The sequence below is a fragment of the Vulpes lagopus genome, chromosome 23 (assembly GCF_018345385.1).
Source record: "Vulpes lagopus strain Blue_001 chromosome 23, ASM1834538v1, whole genome shotgun sequence".
NCBI lineage: Eukaryota > Metazoa > Chordata > Mammalia > Carnivora > Canidae > Vulpes > Vulpes lagopus.
This window is the reverse complement of record NC_054846.1, coordinates 3,347,501-3,368,603: the sequence shown is the minus strand read 5'-3', so window position 1 is coordinate 3,368,603 and position 21,103 is coordinate 3,347,501. Positions and strand designations below refer to the sequence as shown.

The 21,103-nt window shown below is 40.0% G+C and overlaps 1 long non-coding RNA gene across 1 annotated transcript in view; it reads left to right on the top strand.

The window, feature by feature from the left end:
* The first annotated feature begins 1,074 nt into the window (after nt 1-1,074).
* The window catches only part of LOC121481610, a 26,477-nt gene continuing 6,448 nt past the window's right edge, over nt 1,075-21,103 (top strand). The window contains exon 1 of the long non-coding RNA XR_005985327.1: nt 1,075-1,506. This is a non-coding gene — a long non-coding RNA (uncharacterized LOC121481610). The remainder of the gene's footprint in view (nt 1,507-21,103) is intronic.

Below are 21,103 nucleotides of genomic sequence, written 5' to 3'. Positions count from 1 at the left end.
AGGGGAGAAAATCAGAAGGCAAAGTACTGGCAGTGTCGATAAAAGGATAGGTGGAATCGGAGTGAAATTATGAGAAAAAAGTCTTGGATTTGAAGAAACAGAGAAATCAGGTTTTAATCCTGGGTGAGAGGCACAGGGAAGTATAGAGTAGTGCTATGGGGTAAAAATATGAGACATGCATATGTAATATCAAATTTTCTAGTAGCCACATTTAAGAGATCAGAAAGAAAAAAGCAAAATTAACTTTAATATCTTTTATTTAATCCAATACATCCCAAATGTGATCATTTCAAGATATAACCTCAATGCATAAGTGTGTATTTCATACTCCGTTGGATTAGCCACACTTCAAATGCTCCAGAGTCACAGGCAACTGGCCGCTGTTGTTTTGAACAACGATAGATTGAATTTAGGAGAAAATAGCATGCTTTAAAAACAGGGAGTTTAGGGAACCAACAACACATCTATCTAAAACTATAAGGCGAATTGTTGGAGGCACAGAACAAGAATGCAGGCGAAAGCTGAGCGGTGGCCGTGGAGATTTGGACAGTCACGCACGCGAAATGCTACAGCCACCGGAGAGGAGTGGGAGAAGGAACGTTAAACAGCGCAGGCCACTCAGAACATTAGTCGCTCCAAAAGCTATTTTTTAAATGACCAATTAACCACAGAATCTTCATGCATTTAGAAGCACAGATCAAGCAAGATTTTTCAACTTACAAATAATGTTCTGGACATATGAACTTAGCAGCCTTATAAGAACTCCCTCCATGGAAAGGCCTCACTTTGGGAATACTTATTTATTGCTAAAGTCATTCCAGAAGTATTGCTCTTACTCCTTCATTAGTTAATTAATCAATCAATGCTTTTAAAACTAAAAAAAAATAATGAATAAGGAGAAAGTAATGAGATCTCCTGGCGGAGTGAACAGCAAACGGGCTACTTAAAATTCAATAAAAACCAAGACAAAGTCTCAAGATAAACAGCACTTGGAAAGTTAATTGTTTGCCAAACTCTTATTTGTTCAGCCCGACTTATTGTTAAAGAACACTCCAGAAGATGACCTGTGTTCAGACACGTCACTCCTATAAACCACCTGCTGAATCTCAAGTGTGCCTGGAGGGAAAGAATAGTCTTTGCTGGCTCAGAGCTGTATATATTAGTGGTATTTACACAAGGGCGTGTGATAGAAAAAGTACATAACTGAACTTATTCAGAGTTTCCTGTTTCCTTCTTGATCCTGCAGAGGGGGGATGACTTCTTTCCTCTGGAAGCGCAGATTCTCTTTGGATAAATCCTAATTAAAGTTCTAGCTGGATTAGTAAACTTTGGTTAATGAACTGGCATCAGGAAGCACCTATATTTTCACGGCCTTGTAGAGTTTGGTGAAAATGTTTACTAAGGGACACGGCGTGTCCTGCCCTCACCCCCAGGACACTGAAGACTCTGTTTGAATCAGACTCATGAGTTTCTTCCTAGCCACTCTCAGAGACAGGAATGCTTCTGGTAAGTTTTTATAAAATCCTCATATTTTCTTGGCCTCAACCGAAACTCTTCTTTTTTCCTTAATCTGTATTGACTGGTAATTAATTGCATTGCCACAGATATGAAATTCCACTTATTGTTCTTTCCTGGAGATTTTTGTTGGTGTAAAAGAAATATAGCTAAAAAGGGGGAGAAGAAACCTCTGCTTTGTAGAACACACTCTCAGAACAGTTTTCTTCTCCTCTGCTCCCTGTGACTGACTGACTTCTTTGTGCCAGTCCCCCCCACCGACCAAGGAAGAAGAAATGTATTTTCATTTACTTCTGAGATAAAATTCAGCAAGAACTTTCGGTTCTCGTACTTTCCTCTTGTTGAAATTATGGTACTGTATTCTGGTGAAAGCAAGAAATAACTTCAAGAGAAATACTTCCGAGGGACATAGTTACTTAAATAATGCTAGCTTATTTTTTTAATTTAGGTTGAAAGCAGATAAATGGTAACATTTCCTCCTGAATATTTCTATGGACTTTTTGTAACGTAAATCTCATGATAGAAATCCGTAACCAATATTATTTTGTTCTAGATATTCGACTAGCATTCTGGGGTAAAAAATGTCATAGGATGTGCCTTGAAAATTCAAATTGGACGGGGGCTATTCAGTCGCCTACTGTGTGGTGTGATGAGGTGTAGAGGATCCATCCAGTCCCATAGGGCTCCTCTCTGCTGAGACACAGCAGTAATCACATTACCAACCATTAAAGACAAAAATTCTCAGAGGGTGCAATGTTTATAATTAATCTACACAAACACAAACCCAAAATGCTGTTTTTCATATTTTCATATTTTAGCAGCAAAGACTTGTTCCCAAATTGTTGAAAAATTCCAAACATACAAAAAATTAAAATGATTATACCATGAACACCTGAACACCCACCACATAGAGTCTACAATTAACATTTTGCCGTATTGACTTCTTCATATACTATCCAATACCCCTCCATCTATTCATCCATCAGTTCATATTCTTTACTTTTATGTTTTTAGAGCAGTTCTAGGTTCACAGCAAAATTAAGACTAAAGTACAAATATCTTTCATACGTCCCCAGCCTCCCCCATTGTCAACATTCTCCCACCCCAGTGGTACATTTGTTACAACTGATTAATCTAAATTGACGCATCATAATCACCCAAAGTCCATAGTTTATGTTAGGCTTCACCCTGGGTGTTGAATTCCCCCATCCGTGGCAACCACTACTGGTTTTGCTGACTCCATAGTTTTGCCTTTTCCAGAACATCCTATAGTTGGAATCATAGAGTATCTTGCCTTTTCAGATTGGTTTCTTTCACCTAGTAAGAGGCATTGAAGGTTCCCTAATGTCTTTTCATAGCATCGTGGCTTGTTTCTTTTTAGAGCTGAATCATATTCCATTGTCTGGGTATACCACAGTTTATCCATTCACCTACTGAAGGACATCTTTGATGTTTTGGGAAAGATAAATAAAGCTGTGTGCTGGGTTTTGGTTGGGGATAAGTTTTCGACTTCTTTGGGCAAATACCAAAGAGAATAGTTGCTAGATCATGTAGCAAGAATACCTTTAGTTTTGTATGAAACTGCCAAATTGTATTCAAAAATGGCTGTACTGGGATCCCTGGGCGGGTCATTCCATTAAGCATTCAACTCTTGGTTTCAGCTCAGGTCATGATCTCAGGGTCGTGAGATCAAATCCTGCACCCGGCTCCGAGCTGAGACCAGAGTCTGCTTGAGATTCTCTCTCCCTCTTCCTCTGCCCCTCCCACTTATGCTCTCTCTCACTCTCTCTAAAATAAATAAATAGATCTTAAAAAAAAAAAAAAGACAAAGAAAAAGGCTGTACCATTTTGCATTCTCTTCAGCAATGAATGAGGGTTTCTTCTACTGCCCGACATCTCCATCAACAGTGTTCTGGATCTCTAATAGGTGTGTGGTGGTATCCCATTGTTGTTTTAATTGGCACTTCCCTGATGACATGATAGGAAATATCTTTTCATATGCTGGGTGACATCGATATCTTTTTTGGCAAGATGTCTGAAAGATCTTTGGGTTTTTTTTTTAATTGGGTTGTTTATTTTCTTATTGTTGAGTCTGAGAGTTCTTTGTGTATTTTTGCAAACACTTCTTTATCAGATTTCGAGTTCTGCAAATGTTATCTTTCAGTTTGTGGCTTGTCTTCTCACTCTCTAAATATAGTCCCTCACAAAGCAATTTTTAATTCTGATGAAGTCCAGATTATCAATTATTTCTTTCTGGGTTATTCTTTTTGGTATTGTATAGGTATTTTTTAATGTTTTCAGATGTCCAGTTTAAGATAAGAGGGTATAACTCAGAACGGCCAGATGGAAGAGATGCACAGGGCAAGGTGTGGGGAAGGGCACAGAGCTCCTACGCCCTGTCCTGGCACAGCACTTCTCCCAAATCCACACATGTTCACCAACCCAGAGGCTCCATCCTCCTTACCTTTATGAGGCATTTTGAAGTTGCAGACCTCAGTATACTTTACCTAAACATTTAGGGATGCTTGTCACTAATCAGAGTTCAATTGTTGTTTAAATAAATTTATATATATATAAATAAATATAAATAAATATATATATATAAATAAATATAAATATATATATATATATATATATAAATTGCCCACTTTTTTAAAAAATTGGGTTGTTAGTCTTTTTATTATTGACTGGAGGTGCTTTTGTAAGTATATATATTGCAGCTACAAGTCCTTTGTCAAATGCATATTTTGCAGTATTTTCTCCCAGTCTGTGGCCAGCTTATTCATTTTCTTGAAGGTGAGCACTAGCTTTAAAGTTTGATGAAATCTAAGTACCTATTTTTGTATGGTTATTAATTTCTGTGTACTATCTAAAAAAGTCTTTTTTTCTCAAATTGCAAAGATACCATTCTATGTTTTATTTTTTTCTTTTTCCTTAGAAGTCTTATCATTTTAGCTTTTACATTCAGTCCTAAAACTATGTGTTTGTGTTTGGTGTAAAGCAGGAGTGGAAGTTCTGTGCTTGCTTGAGTTGTTCCACCACTGTTTAAAAAAATTTTTTTTTTCCTTTTCCTCAATGGATTTCTTTGGAGACTTTGTAGAAAATCAAATGACCACTAAAAGTAGGTCTTCAGCAGCCCGGGTGGCTCAGTGGCTCAGTGGTTTAGTGCTTGCCTTCAGCTCAGGGTGTGATCCTGGAGTCCTGGGATCAAGTCCCATGTCAGGCTCCCTGCATGGAGCCTGCTTCGTCTCTGCCTCTCTCTCTCTGTGTGTCTCTCATGAATTAATAAACAACTTTTTAAAAGTAGGTCTTAATTCTGACTCTATTCAGTTCCATTAATCCATTTGTCTCTTCTTTTTTTTAATTTTTTTTAATTTTTATTTATTTATGATAGTCACACAGAGAGAGAGAGAGGCAGAGACACAGGCAGAGGGAGAAGCAGGCTCCAGGCACCGGGAGCCTGATGTGGGATTTGATCCCGGGTCTCCAGGATTGCGCCCTGGGCCAAAGGCAGGCGCTAAACAGCTGCGCCACCCAGGGATCCCTCATTTGTCTCTTCTTATGAAAACGCCACATTGTTTTGATTACTATAGCTTTATAGGAAGTCATCAAGTCAGGTAATATGAGCCCTTTAAATTTACTCTTCTTTTTTTCTTTTTTTTGAAAATTTTTGGATATGCTACCTCCTTTGCATTTCCATAGAAAGTTTAGAATCAGATTATCAATTTCTACAAATAGCATGGTAAGATTATGACTATGATTACATTGAATTTATAGGTTAAGTTAGGAATAAGCTAAGTCTCCCAATCTATAAACATGGTATATCTCTCAATTTATTTAGCTCTTATCTGATGTCTCTCAGAAGTGTTTTGTAGTTTTAAGGGTAGAGATCTTTTCTTCCTTTTTTTTTACATAATGGTCACAGAAGTTTTACTCATAATTGTCCCAAACTGGAAACAGCCCAAATATGCCTATCGACTGATGAATTGATAAGCAAAATGTGGGATTTTTCATAAAATGGAATACTGATACTCAGAACAAAAAGACTGAATCCAGTGGGATTTATCCCCAGGAAGGGTTTTTCCTTCTGGATGGAGGGTGAGGATGATTGGATGGAAGGGTACTTTGGCAGAAAGTAGGCCAGGGATCCTTTGTCATTGAGAAAGCCAAGAAGGGGCTCGGAATCACCTTTGTTTTAAATAAATAAATAAATAAATAAATAAATAAATAAATAAATGGCTAAGCCCTCCTTACAGTGACAGCTCCACTTCTCCACTGGCCCAGGGTGTCTCCAGCCCCCTCCTCTATTCTTAGGGACCAGTTATGCATCCTGCAGCGGTAGTCAACTGATCCTACCCCACTCCAGCGGGCTCCTGCTGCCAAGCCAGCTCCCTTCCCCAGCAGCCTTCATGTCACTTGTACTGTGCAGCCAGCTCTTCAGCCTCTGTTGGCTTTTCCATGTTCTGATCCCATCTGCATCATGGGTTTCAGAGACTCCTTTAAACTGACATTTCATTCACCATCCACGTGCCTATCTTCCACTACTCTGATGGATTTATTCTTTAAAAGTATACATCAGGGTGCCTGCATGGCTCAGTTGGTTAAGCATCAGACTCTTGATTTCAGCTCAGTCAGGATCTCAGGATCGTTAAGATCAGGCCTCACGTTGGGCTTTGCTCAGTGTGGAGAAGGCTGGAGACTTTCCCTCCCTCTGCTCTTCCCCCCTTCAAATAAATAAATAAATCTTTAATTTTAGAAAAAGATTTTATCTTTTAAGTAATCTCCATGATATAGAAGATGTTAAGGTTCGAAGCCAATGGCCAAGAAATAATTCTTGAGACATCTTTGGTGCAAAAAGGTGATTTCATTAAAGCTTAGGAGCAGGACCCACAGGCAGAAAGAGCTGCACTGGGTCATGAGGTGTGGCCCATTACATATTTTCAAGTTGGGAGGGGTTAGGATAGCCTTAGAGTCTAAGGAATTTTGGAAGCAAGTTTCCAGGACCTTGAAGGGGCTGGCTATTGTTGAGAAAAGGTCATTCATTACTGTCTAATAAAACCTGAGTCATGTCAGATGTATATTGATTGATCATACACTTGGAGAGTGATCGCCAATGTGTACCTTGGAGAGTAGAGATAAAGGAAGTTTCCAAAGGAATTTTTATATGTTAAAGTAGCTTACAGGATCCTGGAGGTTGGGCTAAGATTACCTGTTGCCTTAGGAAAGTATCAACATTGAGGCAGCTGAGTCCCTAAAGGAATGTCACTCTGCCTGTTTCAAGGACTTGTCAACCAACGAGCTGTAAGTAGTAAGGAAATTTAATAATTTTTCTTCTTCCTTTGTTTCCTACATCAATATGCACTTAACGTGGGGCTTGTATGAACATCGGGGTGCAGGTGTCCCCGCGCTTCACTGCATCTGTATCTTTGGGGTAAATCCCCAGCAGTGCAATTGCTGGGTCGTAGGGCAGATCTATTTTTAACTCAACTCGATGTTTATAGCAGCAATGTCCACAATAGCCAACCTGTGGAAGGAGCCTCGGTGTCCATCGAAAGATGATGGATAAAGAAGCTGTGGTCTATGTATACAATAGAATATTCCTCAGCCATTAGAAACGACAAATACCCACCATTTGCTTCGACGTGAAGGGACTTGGAGGGTATTATGCTGAGTGAAATAAGTCAATTGGAAAAGGACAAACATTATATGGTCTCATTCATTTGGGGAATATAAAAATTAGTGAAAGGGAATAAAGGGAAAGGAGAGAAAATGAGTGAAAATATCAGTGAGGGTGACAAAACATTAGAGAGACACCTAACTCTGGGAAATGAACAAGGGGTAAGTGGAAGGGGAAGTGGGCGGGGGGTTGGGGTGACTGGGTGATGGGCACTGAGGGGGGCACTTGGCGGGATGAGCACTGGGTATTATGCTATATGTTGGCAAATTGAACTCCAAAAAAAAATTTTTTAAAAAAATGTGGGGCTTGAACCCAAAACCCCGAGATAAAAGTCTCATGTTCGGCCGAATAAACCAGCCAGGCACTTCTCCCTTTTTTAACATCATTCTTTTTAATACTACTGTATTATACACTTAAAAATGGCTAAGGTCGGGGATCCCTGGGTGGCGCAGCGGTTTGGCGCCTGTCTTTGGCCCAGGGCTGGATCCTGGAGACCCGGGATCGAATCCCACATCGGGCTCCCGGTGCATGGAGCCTGCTTCTCCCTCTGCCTGTGTCTCTGCCTCTCTCTCTCTCTCTGTGACTATCATAAATTTAAAAAAAAAAAGGAAACAAAAATGGCTAAGGTGATTTTTTTTGTCACATATTTTTTACTGTAATAATAAAATACCCACATAGCTCTTGAATTGCTAATGACCTTTGGGAGGAAGGAAAGGTAAACATGTGGGCAAAATTCATAGTCTTGAATGAAAAGGTAATTGGAATCCTAAATGTGAAATTAACTAGATAGATATTTTTCACTTTTAATTTCATTGTTAAAATAATATTTGAGGGCACCTGGCTGGCTTAGTTGGTAAAGCATATGACTCTTCATCTTAGGATTATGTGTTCAACCCCGCATTGGACATAGAGCTTACTTAAAAAAAGAAAAATATTTTAAATCTAATATTCTAAGACTATACAACAAAGATAAACCATTTCATTGCGTCATTTTAAGTTTTGCTACTATATGTGAAAAATGTTCATTAGAATGCACTCCTTTGAAAAAAAAATAGAGTGCACTTCTTTAGTTGAGATGACAGACACCAAATTTGAACTAACTTTATGATGGTAATAAAAATTGGAGTGTTTATATGTACCAGCCACATGGTATTTAAATGTAAAGGTCTTGTATATATTTTGTTCATTTATTCCTAAGTGTTTAAATTCTATTTTAAGTGGAATTTTTATGTTTTATTTTATAATTTTTGAAATTAATCAAAATAAAATTGATTTTTTAATAGTGACCTTGAATTCTGAGATCTTGACAAATTCTAATAATTCCCTATAGAATCCTTAGGATTTTCTATTTAAGCCATCATGTCATCTCCAAATAGAGATAGTTTTATTTTTGTTACATTCTTCAGGCTTTTTTATTTTTATTTTTCACCTTACTGCAATGGCTAGAGCTACACCAGCATAACATCGAATAGAAGTGATTGAAGTGGATACTACTGCTTAGGGGCAAAGCATTCAATATTTCACCTTTAAGTATGATGGTAGCCATAGTTTTTTTAGATATTCACTTTATCTGTTTGAGGAAGAGCCCTTCTATTCCAATTTGCTGGGAATTTTTTTTATTCTGTATGGAGTTCAATTTTGTCAAATGAGTTTTCTGCATTGATTTAAATGATTATATGGGGTCTTTTTTCTTTATTCTCTTAAGAGAGAAAATTACATTGATTGAATATCAAGTGTTAAATCAGCCTTAGGATAACCTGAGATACACTTGATCATTCTGTTATCCTTTTATGTACATCACTGGATTTTATTCTGTTCTTATTTTGTTAGGATTTTTCAGTTTATATTCATTAGGAATATCGATCTGTAGTTTTCTTTTGTTGTTGTTTTTTTAGTATCTGTCAGGTTTATTTGTTTATCACAATTAATGCAAGCCTCATAAAATGATTGGGAATTGTTTTTCTCTGCTTTTATTTTCTGAAAGGTTTTATGTAAGATTGGTGGGGTTTTTTCCTTAAGTGTTTGATAGAATGCACTCATCTTGTGAAAGCCTATCATAATCTTCCTGTGAATAAGAAGGTCAGTAATAATAGCTATCATCTTTATAAGATCCGACAATGGGTCAGTTACTATATCAGGAGTATTATATATGTTAATTCATTTAATCACCACAACAACCTTGTGAGGTAGATATTATTATTCTTTTTTAAAAGATTTATTTAGTTTAGAAAGAGAGAAAAAGCATGAGTGGGAGGGAGGGGCAGAAGGAGAGGGAGACAAGCAGACTCTCCACTGAGCGAGGAGCCTGATGTCTGGCTCCATCCCAGGACCCTAAGATCATGACCTGAGTCAAAATTAAAAGTCTGAAGTTTAACCAACTGAACCACCCAGGCACCCCAGATACTATTATCCCTATGTTAAAAATGCAGAAACTGTATTAGTAAGTGGCAGAGGCTAGAGTCATGTAAGACTCTAAAGGTTAAGCTTCTTTCATTCTACTATACTGTTTATCAAATTCATTTTTATAGTACCTTAACCAAAGATATTAACACTGGTAAGGAATCATACCAACAGTCAAATCTATATCAAACCCATCAGACCTCCATTCATTCATTCAACAATATTGATAAGTACTAATTGAGCACCTACCATGTGCCAAGTACTACTTCAGTCACTGGTATAGGTTCAAAGAACAAACCAAGCAAAGATCCTTGCCTTTGTGATGCTAAATCCTATCATTATACTAAATAAAAAACATAATAAATAAGTACATAGCCAGAGGGTAAAACTGTTTTGCAAAAATAAAACAGTGTGGTTTAAGGAGGTTAGGAAGTTTCACATATAAATAGGGTGATAAGAGTAGACCACATTGAGAAGATTATTTCAAGCAAAGGCTTGAAGGAAGGAAGTATTCAGCTATCTGGAGAAACAGCGTTCCAGGCCAGGAGAACAACCAGGATAAATGCTTTAAGATGCAAGCAAGCCTGGAGTGATGGAGCAGAAGCCAGGAGACCAGTGCATCTAGAATGGAGGTGGGGGTGGGAGCAAGAGAGAAAGTCAGAGACACAACAGCAACCAGATCATGGAAAGTCTTCTAAGGCCATTACAAGGATGTTAGCTTTTACTCAGAGTGGATGGAAGAGTTGTATTGGGGTTTTCAGCAGGTAAGTTAATCAAATTTTTCAAATACTGTCTTAAGAACAGACTTAAGAAAAGTAAGGGAGGAAACTAAGAGATCAGGAGGCTATTTCATTAAACCTTGTAAGAACTAAGTGTATCTAAGGGAGCCTGATTGGCTCAGTCAGTAGAGCATGTGACCCCTAACACAGGGTCATGAGTTCAAGCCCCATATTGGGCAGTCTTATTAATTTTTTTAAGTACCTTAAATCAGAGTAGTTGAAATAGAAGTGGTAGGATTCTGAATATATTTTGAAGGTAAAGCCAACAGGATTCCTCAATGAAAGAAGATATGGAATGTGAAAAAGAAGAGTTGAGGATGACTTCAAGGGTCCTGAGCAACCGGAAGGATGATGGAGTTGCTGTCAAATGGGAAAGGAAGAGTATGAATAGAAAAGTTAGGGGGTGAGATAAAGCAGGAACATGTTAAGTTTGAGAAATGGTATATAAATATCCAAGGACATATGAGATCATTGTCTAATGAAATCTCTTGAGTTCTTCGTGGCATAGAAATATTGTCATTACCTGTTTTCTCAAAACAATTGCCCAGCCCTAAATTTTTATTGCTATGCTAAGCCCATTAAAGTGTCTTGATTATTTTTTTGCCAGTTCAGAGACTTACCATATATTAATTGACAGTATTTGAATGCCAACTCTTCATTAAAACACAACACACACACACACACACACACACACACACACACACAAAGGATTTAGTAATTGAACTTCATGCTGTAGTGTAACTTTATCAGAGAAATATTCTGGTGACTATTACTCATATAAAGATATAAACTTAAAGTTTTGTGTTAACAGTTTCATAAAACAATTGAATCTTTTTTTCTTGAGTTTATTTCTATGCTTTGCACAGTTCTCTTACCTTATTATCAAACCATCATTATTATCACAAAAAAAATAGTTATAAACTGTTCTTGAAACTTAGCAGGACTTATCTTGTAATTTTACAGAGGTGGTTATAAAAATAGACACGATTTCTGCCCTTTGGAATCTAGCAATCTAGAAATCACAGCACTGACACACAGCAAAAGGAGCCATGGTCAGTTACTCATTCCTGAAATAGAGTATGTAGTTGCAAAGAGTTAGAACAGTGAGGTATCTCATGCTTTGTCTTGGCTCCCACTTCCAGGGCTCTGCCCAGCACAGCCAGTGTTTACAGAAAAGAGGAGAACATGCAAGAGAGCCACCTCAATCCAGCCAGACTCCACCACCCCCAACAATCACATAACACACACTCTGCAAGGCCAAGAGTACAAAATAGGAAACTCTCTTTAACTCTAAATAGAAACTTTGCAACATAAAGCATATGATTCAGAGGTGGCAACAAGGGGACGCCTGGGTGGCTCAGTGGTTGAGCATCTGCCTTCAGCTCAGGGCATGATCCCGGAGTCCTGGAATCGAGTCCTGCATTAGGCTCCCCAGAGGGAGCCTGCTTCTCCCTCTGCCTATGTCTCTGCCTCTCTCTCTCTGTGTCTCTCATGAATAAATAAAATCTTTTTTAAAAATGGCCTCAAGTATGGGAAATATATATATATATTTGAATATATTATATATAATAATATATTATATATAATATTTGAATATATTTGAATATGATAGCTCCTGCCAGGTTTAGGAAGCTCAAAGATTGGAGATATACCAGACATCACCTGGAATTCAAGGCATTGGAATTACAGTTATAACATCCTAAATGTCTTTCTTCTATTTTAACAAATATCTACTGTAACCAAAATGATAAAATGTCTAATTCAACCAAAATGATTGAACATACTCAGCAGCCTCCAAAAGGAGCCAAAAATGCTGCCATAAAATAAAATGCAAAACATTTGCTTATATGTTACACAAAATTCATCTTAACTCTCTCAGGTTGAAAAGCATTGGAATTACTTGGTTGTGGGTGGAATTATGTGATTCCACACTGCCTAGAAGAATGAAACACTTTGAAGAGCAAGCAAAGAGGAAAATCTAAAGATACCTGCATTCATGCTCTCCTGGGCAAAAATAGATCTCAAATGACCCTGAATTAAAAAGACTTTGGAGATCTATTACTTTTCAATCACAAAGGGATTCTGACTGTTTTTGATTAGAGGATGAATATCTAACTAGAGACAAAAGAATAAAGAAAAAAGGAAAGTTAATATTCTTAGCATGAACTTGAGTTAAATACAGCATATATATATCCTTAGAAGGCAGAAGGAGAAAAACAAAAACCCTTAGGAAATCTACACCTTAGAGAACTGCAAGTTTGGTAATGCTTCTTTCAGCAATATAAAGCCACTGCCTAAAGAATTCTCTGAGAATATCAAAATGAAAACACAAACGCTTTCATGATTTTTTTTCCTATTTTGCTTTATTTTCCAAAATTCCCCAACAACTCTAACATTCACAATCACTAAAAGATCAATGTTATTTTTAAATCACCTGTTAGAAACCCACAAAATGATGTTAACTAAACTAAAAAACGAATAAATATATCACGAAGGATGAGGATAGTCTCTTTAAAGTAAGACTGTAACCAAAACCTGAGAATCTTTGAAGATGGAACAAATAAAGACACAGATTAAAATTAAGGGATTTAGTTTTTACAAAGAACAGATCTGTAGAGGCAAATTAAATTTAAGAATTTCAGGAAGGGGGCTGGAGTGTCCGGGTGGCTCAGTCAGTTAAGTGCTCTACTCTTGATTCTGGCTCAGGTCATGATCTCAAGGTCATGGGATGGAGCCCTATGTGGGGCTCCCTGTTCAGTGTGGTGTCTGCTTGAAGATTCCTTCTCGCCCTCTGTCCCTCACCGCATCCCCCCACCCGCACATGCACGTGCATGTACATGCTCTTTTTCTCTCTCTCTCTTTTTCTTTCTCTCTCTCTCTCTCTCTCTCTCTCAAATAAATAACTCTTCAAAAGAAATTTTCAGGAAGGGGTATAAATCTCAATGACTAATTTACTGAGCACTCACCAAACACAAGGCACTATTCAAGGCACTTTATCTCATATGATTCCCCTTAAAACTCTGAAAAGTGGCCTCCCTTAATATATAGATTAAGCAAATCCAACAACCACAGCATATTTGTCTTGCTCTCATTGAACAGATAACCTTGTTCTAAGCAGTGTTTTCACCAAAGATTTAAATGCTGGCATAGAAAACTCACTGGCGGGATCCCTGGGTGGCGCAGCAGTTTGGCGCCTGCCTTTGGCCCAGGGCGCGATCCTGGAGACCCGGGATCGAATCCCGCGTCAGGCTCCCGGTGCATGGAACCTGCTTCTCCCTCTGCCTGTGTCTCTGCCCCTCTCTCTCTCTCTCTGTGACTATCATAAATAAATAAAAATTAAAAAAAAAAAAGAAAACTCACTGGCATAGGTGACATAAAGCTGAAAGAATTTGCAAAGGCATGGGATGATAAGACAAGGATCCAGAAAAGGTCTTAGGTGGGCTAGATGGGCTAAATCTTACAATACGAAATTTAGTAAGTAAAACTATCAAGGACCAAACAACCAACTATAAAAGAATTCAATATAAGAACTATGATTTGACAATTTGGCAATAATATCGATTTTAAAAATGACATGGGGGTTTAGTCTGTCAGTAAGTATAATCTTTTTTAAAAGTAGGATTGATTTGCACCAGATCATTGATGAAAGAGAACAAGTAGAAGGCAACGGATTCTGCTACTGTCCTATGGGACCCTAGGCAATCTAATAGAAAATATTGTCTTCAGCTTGGGTATTTCACTTTAAAAGATTTGGAAAACAGGGGGGAGAGAAATCACAAGGGAAAAGAGATGCAGAACTATGTCGCATGAGGAGTGTTTGCTTAGAGCAAAGAAAGGACATGCAAGTGACATGTTACAAATTCATTGTCTTCAAATATTTGAATAGCCCTCACATAGAGGGGGAACCTACTAGTTCTGCATCTAAGAACGGAATTGTAATGGCTATGAGGAGAAGTCAGCTCATCTAAAGAAAGAGTTTTCTAATGAGCCAAGAGCTAGCCAGAGGTTAAATGGATAACTTCCAAAGGTAGTGAGTGCCCTGTCACTAGAGGAATTCAAGCTTAGGCTGGGATCTATTCTGACAAAACAGTTTAGGGAGAATCCAATCGTTGTGTGGTGTATAGGCAAAGTGATATTTAATTTTCTTTCCAGACCTGAAATTTCATTTAAGGGAAAGTTCTTGGGAAGAAGATGGCTTTTTAGTCAAAATTTAAAGAGAGGATGGCTTGAAGTACGGAGTCCAAGACAGGAGAGGTCGATATGGCGGGGAATCCAAAATAAAGACTGAGAAACTCAATCAAGGAGACATTTAGCAGGTTGACACATGAAGTGGAGACAACAGTACGGGAGCTGGGAACACATTTGCCATCGGCAAGTGCAACCAAGTGGAGGAGTATCTCGGTCCGTTTGTACCTATAACAAAACTACCACGGGCTGGTGGCTTACCTAACAAACATTTATCACTTATATGAGGAGGCTGGGAGGAGGCCGATAGTTCCACAGGCTGGGAAGTCCCAGGATCAAGATACTGGCAGGTCCTATGTCCAGCGAGGTCCTGCTTCCTGGTTCATAGGCAGCTGTGTCCTCCCTGTGCCCTCACGTGGCAGAGGGGGTGAGAGAGCGCGCTGGCGTATCTTCCGTGAGGGCACTAACCCCATTCACGAGGGCTCCAGCCTCATGACCCAATCACCTCCCAAGGCTCCACCTCCACATAAAGTCACATTGGGGATTAGGATTTCCACACACGGATTCTGGGGGGACCCAGACATTTAGCCCATAACAATGAGCCCACAAAGTGAGGAAATAATGCAGCAGCACGGCCTACAGAGACGAATGTGGTGGTGGTGGTGGTGGTGGTGGTGCCTCCCAAACGGGAAGGATTCCAGCTCAAGGCCTTGTTTTGTGGGTGGCGTTTACTCCTACAATCACAACAGAAAGACGTGCAAGTAGTTTCAGACCATGTCCATAAGGCCATCGCTCCGTGCAGGGGCTGCGTGTTGTGTTCAGACTTTTTAAAAGGGACTGAGATGCTCCGTCTCAGAAACAAAAAGGGCCGACAACTCCATCAGGCTCGGGGAATGGCGTGGGTGTCGGGTTAGTGGCCAGGGCCTGCGCTTGACAGCGAGACTGTGTGAATATCTGTGACTAGTGCAGCTTTTCAGACTTTGCCCCTTAGGCCTCTGAAAACAGGTGGAGGAGCCGCCGAACATCATAGAATTTTTTTTCAACCTGTAGTTTTCTGATAGAGTTGGCTTTGAGAATTCAAAATACTGGGGCGCCTGGGTGGCTTGGTCGATGAAGGGTCTGCCTCTGACTCAGGTCATGGTCCTGCATTCCTGGCTCAGCAGGGAGTCTGCTTCTCCTTCTGATCCTCCCCCTCTTGCGTTCTATCATCTATCTATCTATCTATCTATCTATCTATCTATCTATCTATCATTATTTATCTCAAATAAATAAATTAAATATTTTTAAAAGGAAGAAGAAATCAAAATTCTAGGGACACCTGGGTGTCTCAGTTGGTTAAGGGGCCAACTCTTGGTTTGTGCTCAGGTCATGATCTCTTGGGACCTGGGAGGGAGCCCAGTGTCTGGCTCCACACTCAGCAGGAATCTGCTTGAGATTCTCTCTCTCCCTCTCCCTCTGCTTCTTCCCCAACTTGAGTGCCCTCTCTCTCTCTCTCTCTCTCTCAAATAAATAAGTCTAAAAAAAAGTCCCTTGTACCCAGGCAAGTTTATTTACTTACTGTGAATGAGCCCTTTGTGTTGACTTCAGCCGACTTTGCTTCAGATTGAGGCAATCACTTTCCCTATTCCCTTCGGCTCTCGGTGCAAACACTGGGTGTTCGCATGAAGAAGGTTATTGAACAAAAAGAGCACATCCCACACGGTCCCCAAGCAATCTAACAGCCCCCCAGGGCTTATTCCAATATCCATGGAACAAATGGATGGGGCACAGAAAGAGCAGTGCGCACAGCAAGCCGCCGCCAGAGAGAAAATAAAACAAAGCACCAGAAACCCACCCCGCCTTGCCAGCAATGACGGCAGCAAGAAAAACCAACACCCCCCCCCCCCCCCCCGACAAGGCTGCCCATTCTCTTGAAGCCTTAAGACTGTTTTCACAGCAGACTTCTTGTCCTCTGGGTGGGATCTGCTCAAGTAGTAGAGCACTTCACCGAGCAATCACCAAGATTTCTAAATATACCTATAACCCAGATTTTCCCCCAGGATCTCCGCTTCAACTTGCTTGTTTATGTGCTTTTTTTTTTTTTTTTGTCCGTTAGTTTATTCGCTTACATTCATTCCATGAATTTTTATAGACACGTTTATGGCATACCAGTCACTTTCTGGAACTCTGCAGATTCAGAGGTAAACAATTCGAGGGCCCTGCTTTCATAGGGCTTTATTTCGTGGAGACAGACAAATAAACCATGAAAAAGAAATGCAATGGGTAAGAACTACAATGAAAATAAAACAGGATGATGAAGAGTGCTTAGAGCCCCCTTTAAATGGGAGGCAAGAAAGGCCTCTGAGGGGAAGCAGTACTTGAACAGAAGAGGGAATGATGCGCAGAAACCAGGTCCAGGGAAATGAAGAGGAACGTTCTAGGCCTGGGCAGGGGAAGAGCTGTGTGAGCTCAGCAGGGTGCACCAAGTATGACCAGGAGCACAAACAAGGTCAGCGGCCTGGAGCACGGCAAGTATCACAGGCACCACCATCGCAGACGAGGGCAGGTGACCCAGGGCCTCGTAGGGAAGGCCTGGGAATTAAGATTCTATCCCCAGGAGAGCCATTTGCAAGTTAAACAGAAAAGCAACATGGTCGGACTTACATTAATAAAGATCATTCTAGTCGCCAGAAGGACAGCAGGGGTGTAGGATGGAGAGGAAAGATAAGTCTAATGACCCAATTCCCTCCCCATATAGAGAAGATAATGTCTGAATTTAATTGGTTTCTGGGGAATTCCCTAAATAATAATGACAGATCAAGGTGGCCATGCTTTAGTCAATAGTAAATGATGGGAACTCAAGTAAGCTTCCATAAGCTTAGATGTGATATGATATTCGGTATGATAAAAGGAGCGAGATTTCTTTTCTCTTATGTAAAAATGAATAGGATTTATCTACGGTCTCCTACTAAATAGTAAGTGCAGTTAGTCCTACTCTGTGAGAAGCTACAGAGCAAAGTGATTTGTTTATACATTAGGCGACCTGGGATGGACCAAAGTGTCCAGACACACAACCCAGCAAGAAATGCAGGCTGTACAACCAATTGGCTTTTAGATGCTCCCAGAATAATCCTCTAGAGTGGGGGGACCCTGGGTGGCTCAGTCAGTTAAGCATCTGCCTTTGACTCACGTCATGATCCTGGGGTCCTGGCATCAAGCCCTGCGTTTCCGCAGGGAGCCTGTTTCTCCCTCTGCCCCTCCCTCTGATTGTGCTCTCTCTCTCTTTCTCTCTCTGTCTCTCTCAAATAAATAAATAAAATCTTAAAAAAAAAAAAAAAAGAAAAAAAAAAAACTCCAGAGTGGGAAGAATGCAGATAACATCATCCTCTAAAGGCATCATTTTTTTGTAAGATTTTATTTACTTATTCATGAGAGACACACAGAGAGAGGCAGAGACACAGGCAGAGGGAGAAGCAGGCCCCATGCAGGGAGCCTGATGGGGGACTCGATCCCGGGTCTCCAAGATCAGGCCCTGGGCTAAAGGCGGTGCTAAACCACCAAGCTACCCAGGCTGCCCTAAAGGCATCATTTTTGCCTTCAGACAACAAACTTTTGGCTGGTTTTGAGGCCCAAAAGACAGCTGTGAAACCACCTTTTTCTGGAATTAAGGGCACGATGGTAGAGAGTTTCTGGTTAAGGGCTCTCTGGTCTGAGCATTCAACAAGGACATAATCAGGTTCCATTTTCTTTCTCTTTTCTTTTTTTTTTAAGATTTTATTTATTTTGAGAGACAGAAGGAGAGCGGGCAAGCAGTGGGAGGGGCAGAGGCAGAGAGAGCAAGAGAATCTTAGAACCTTAAGCAGCCTCCACATCCAGCATGGAGCCCCACACAGGGCCTGTCTCAAGACCCTGACACCATGACGTGAGCCGAAATCAAGAGCTGGACACTGAGCCGGCTGAGCCACCCAGGAGCCCCAGGTTCCATTTTCAATAGCCATAGATGTGACAATATTCATTATCCCATGACACCATTTGACAGTGTTATCCCAGCACATCAGCAGGCAATAAATCACCCAACTATTCGTTCCTACTGACAATCCAAAGGTCATTACTTTGTGGTTTTTATGCCCAGCAGCCAGTATGATGAGCTAGAAATAACTCGTTGCCTGCGATCCATGTGTATAGGAAACATTAACGGATTCTTCCTTCTGGAAACAGCTACCTGAAAAGCAGTGAATGTTCTGAGCATGGGACAAAACCAAAGAATATGGGAAACGGTGTTGCGTAGGTGTGTGATACCGTATACGCAAGGTGAAATACCAGAGAGCTTGGGCGATTCGTCCTCGTTTGCTTCCAACCTATAGCATTTAGTCACCACTAGATGACACCATTTCTTTTTCTTTTCTGTTTTTATTTTGCTTTGCCTTTTTTTTTTTTTTTTCCATGAAGAAACAAAGTTCTCATAGGACACTAGCAATAAATATGATTTTTTTTGTTCTCTGGGATGCTTTAACAAACTTAACAGTCTTCATATTTTCTGATGAGGCACAGCATGATCAATCTGATTTTCAAATACTCGAAGGACTGCAAAATGTACAACAGCATATGCTACATGTCTACTGACCATGAGGAAGTTTGAAGAATTAATATTCTCTATACTGCTGAATTCACACATCATTCCATGGATCTTTTATTTCCCCGTGATCTTCATCTCCCCTCTTCCTCTTTGTACTGCATTGTAACTAGTGTTGGGGGATCCTCTGCACCCCATATAGCCAGCAAACTTGCTTTACAGTGGTTCTTGGCTTCATCTCTTCCTCTCCATTCCTATTGCTGGCACCTAATACAAAGCTAAAAATCTCATTCTGAATTTTTTCCAGTTAGAATTCTTTTCCTTCAATCTATTCTTCCCTTGGAGATGCAATTAATATTCCCAAAACACTACTTCATTATGACGTTGTATTGTTTTTTTAAGTAACCCCTTACACCCAACATGAGGCTCAAACTCATGACCCCAGGATCAAGAGTCATGTAATGGACGGACTGAGTCAGCCAGGTGCCCCATGACCTTGTACTATTAATGACATTCTCTTTACCTTCCAACATCATTTAAGTCTAAGCTCTTGCCTTGACATTAAATTCTTTCAGTTGTCCTTTGCCTATCCAATATTATCTTCTTCCATTACCTAACATAAAAATTCCTTTCCAATTAATGTACCTAATGCTTAGCAAAACAGGATTCTAACTATGAGGATAAGTTTTGATGTGTTTGTTTCCCTGGTTGCTTAGTTGGTTGGCTCATGGCCAGTATAGTATATTGATTAAGAGTGAGGATTTCTGGAACCAGGCTGCCAGAGTTGATATTCTAGCTCTACCCTATACTAGGTGTTTTGTTTTGGTTTTTTTTTTTGGGGGGGGGTGTAATTTTTTAAAGTGATCTCTACTGCCAACATGGGGTTCAAACTCATGGCCCCAAGATCAAGTCACATGCTCTACCGACTGAGCCAGCCAGGTGCCACTACATACTAATTTTTTTTTTAAGATTTTATTTATTTAATCATGAGAGAGAGAGAGAGAGGCAGAGACACAGGCAGAGGAGAACAGGCTCCTCGCAGAGAGTTTGAGGCAGGACTTGATCCCTGGACCCTGAGCCAAAGGCAGGTATTCAACCCCTGAGCCACCCATGTGACACACACACACAAGTTTTACAATTTAAGATAAGTTAGTTCATGTATCAGTGCTTCAGTGCCCTCATTTATGAAGTGGAGATTAAAAACAATAACCGCTTTGGGGCACCTGGGTAGCTCAGTTAGTGAAGCATCTGACTCGATTTTGGCTCAAGTCATGATATCAGGGTTGTGAGAGTAAGACCCATGTAGGGCTCCACGCTGGGTGTGGAGCCTGCTTAAGATTCTTTCTCTCCCTAGCCCTCTGTCCCTCTGCCTCTCCTTCCCCTCCCCCTCCATGCTCGTGTGTACTCTCTCTTTTTCTCTCTCTCAAAACAAAACAAACAAAAAAATAGTATTTATTTTACAGCATTACTATGAAGATTAAAGGGGTTAAAGATAGTGAAGCTCTTGAAACAGCACCTGACACCTTCCAAGTGCTCATTATGTCTCTTATGTCTCCTGCTTCTCTCTCTTCCTATCATCTCACTCCACCACACAGACAATTTGGCAGCATGCAAGGCTCAAAAAACATGTGTGGAATGAATGAACCCCCTCATTTGAATTGATTTTGCCACTCCTCTCTACTGAAAGCTGGGATTTCTTTAGCGCAAAGCTTAAGGTCCAAATGTACCCCCCCACCAAGCCTTCTTTTTTTTCTTTTCTTTTCTTTTCTTTTATCTTTTCTTTTCTTTCCTTCTTTTCTCTCTATGCTACTATCACTGTATTATGTCTCATGCATACAAGTTTGTGTTTTTTTTAATGTATGCTTTCTATCAATCTTTTTTTTAAAAAATGATTTTCATTTATTCATAAAAGACACACAGAGAGAGGCAGAGACACAGGCAGAAAGAGAAGTAGGCTCCTCGCTGGGAACCCGATGTGGGACTTGATCCCAGGAC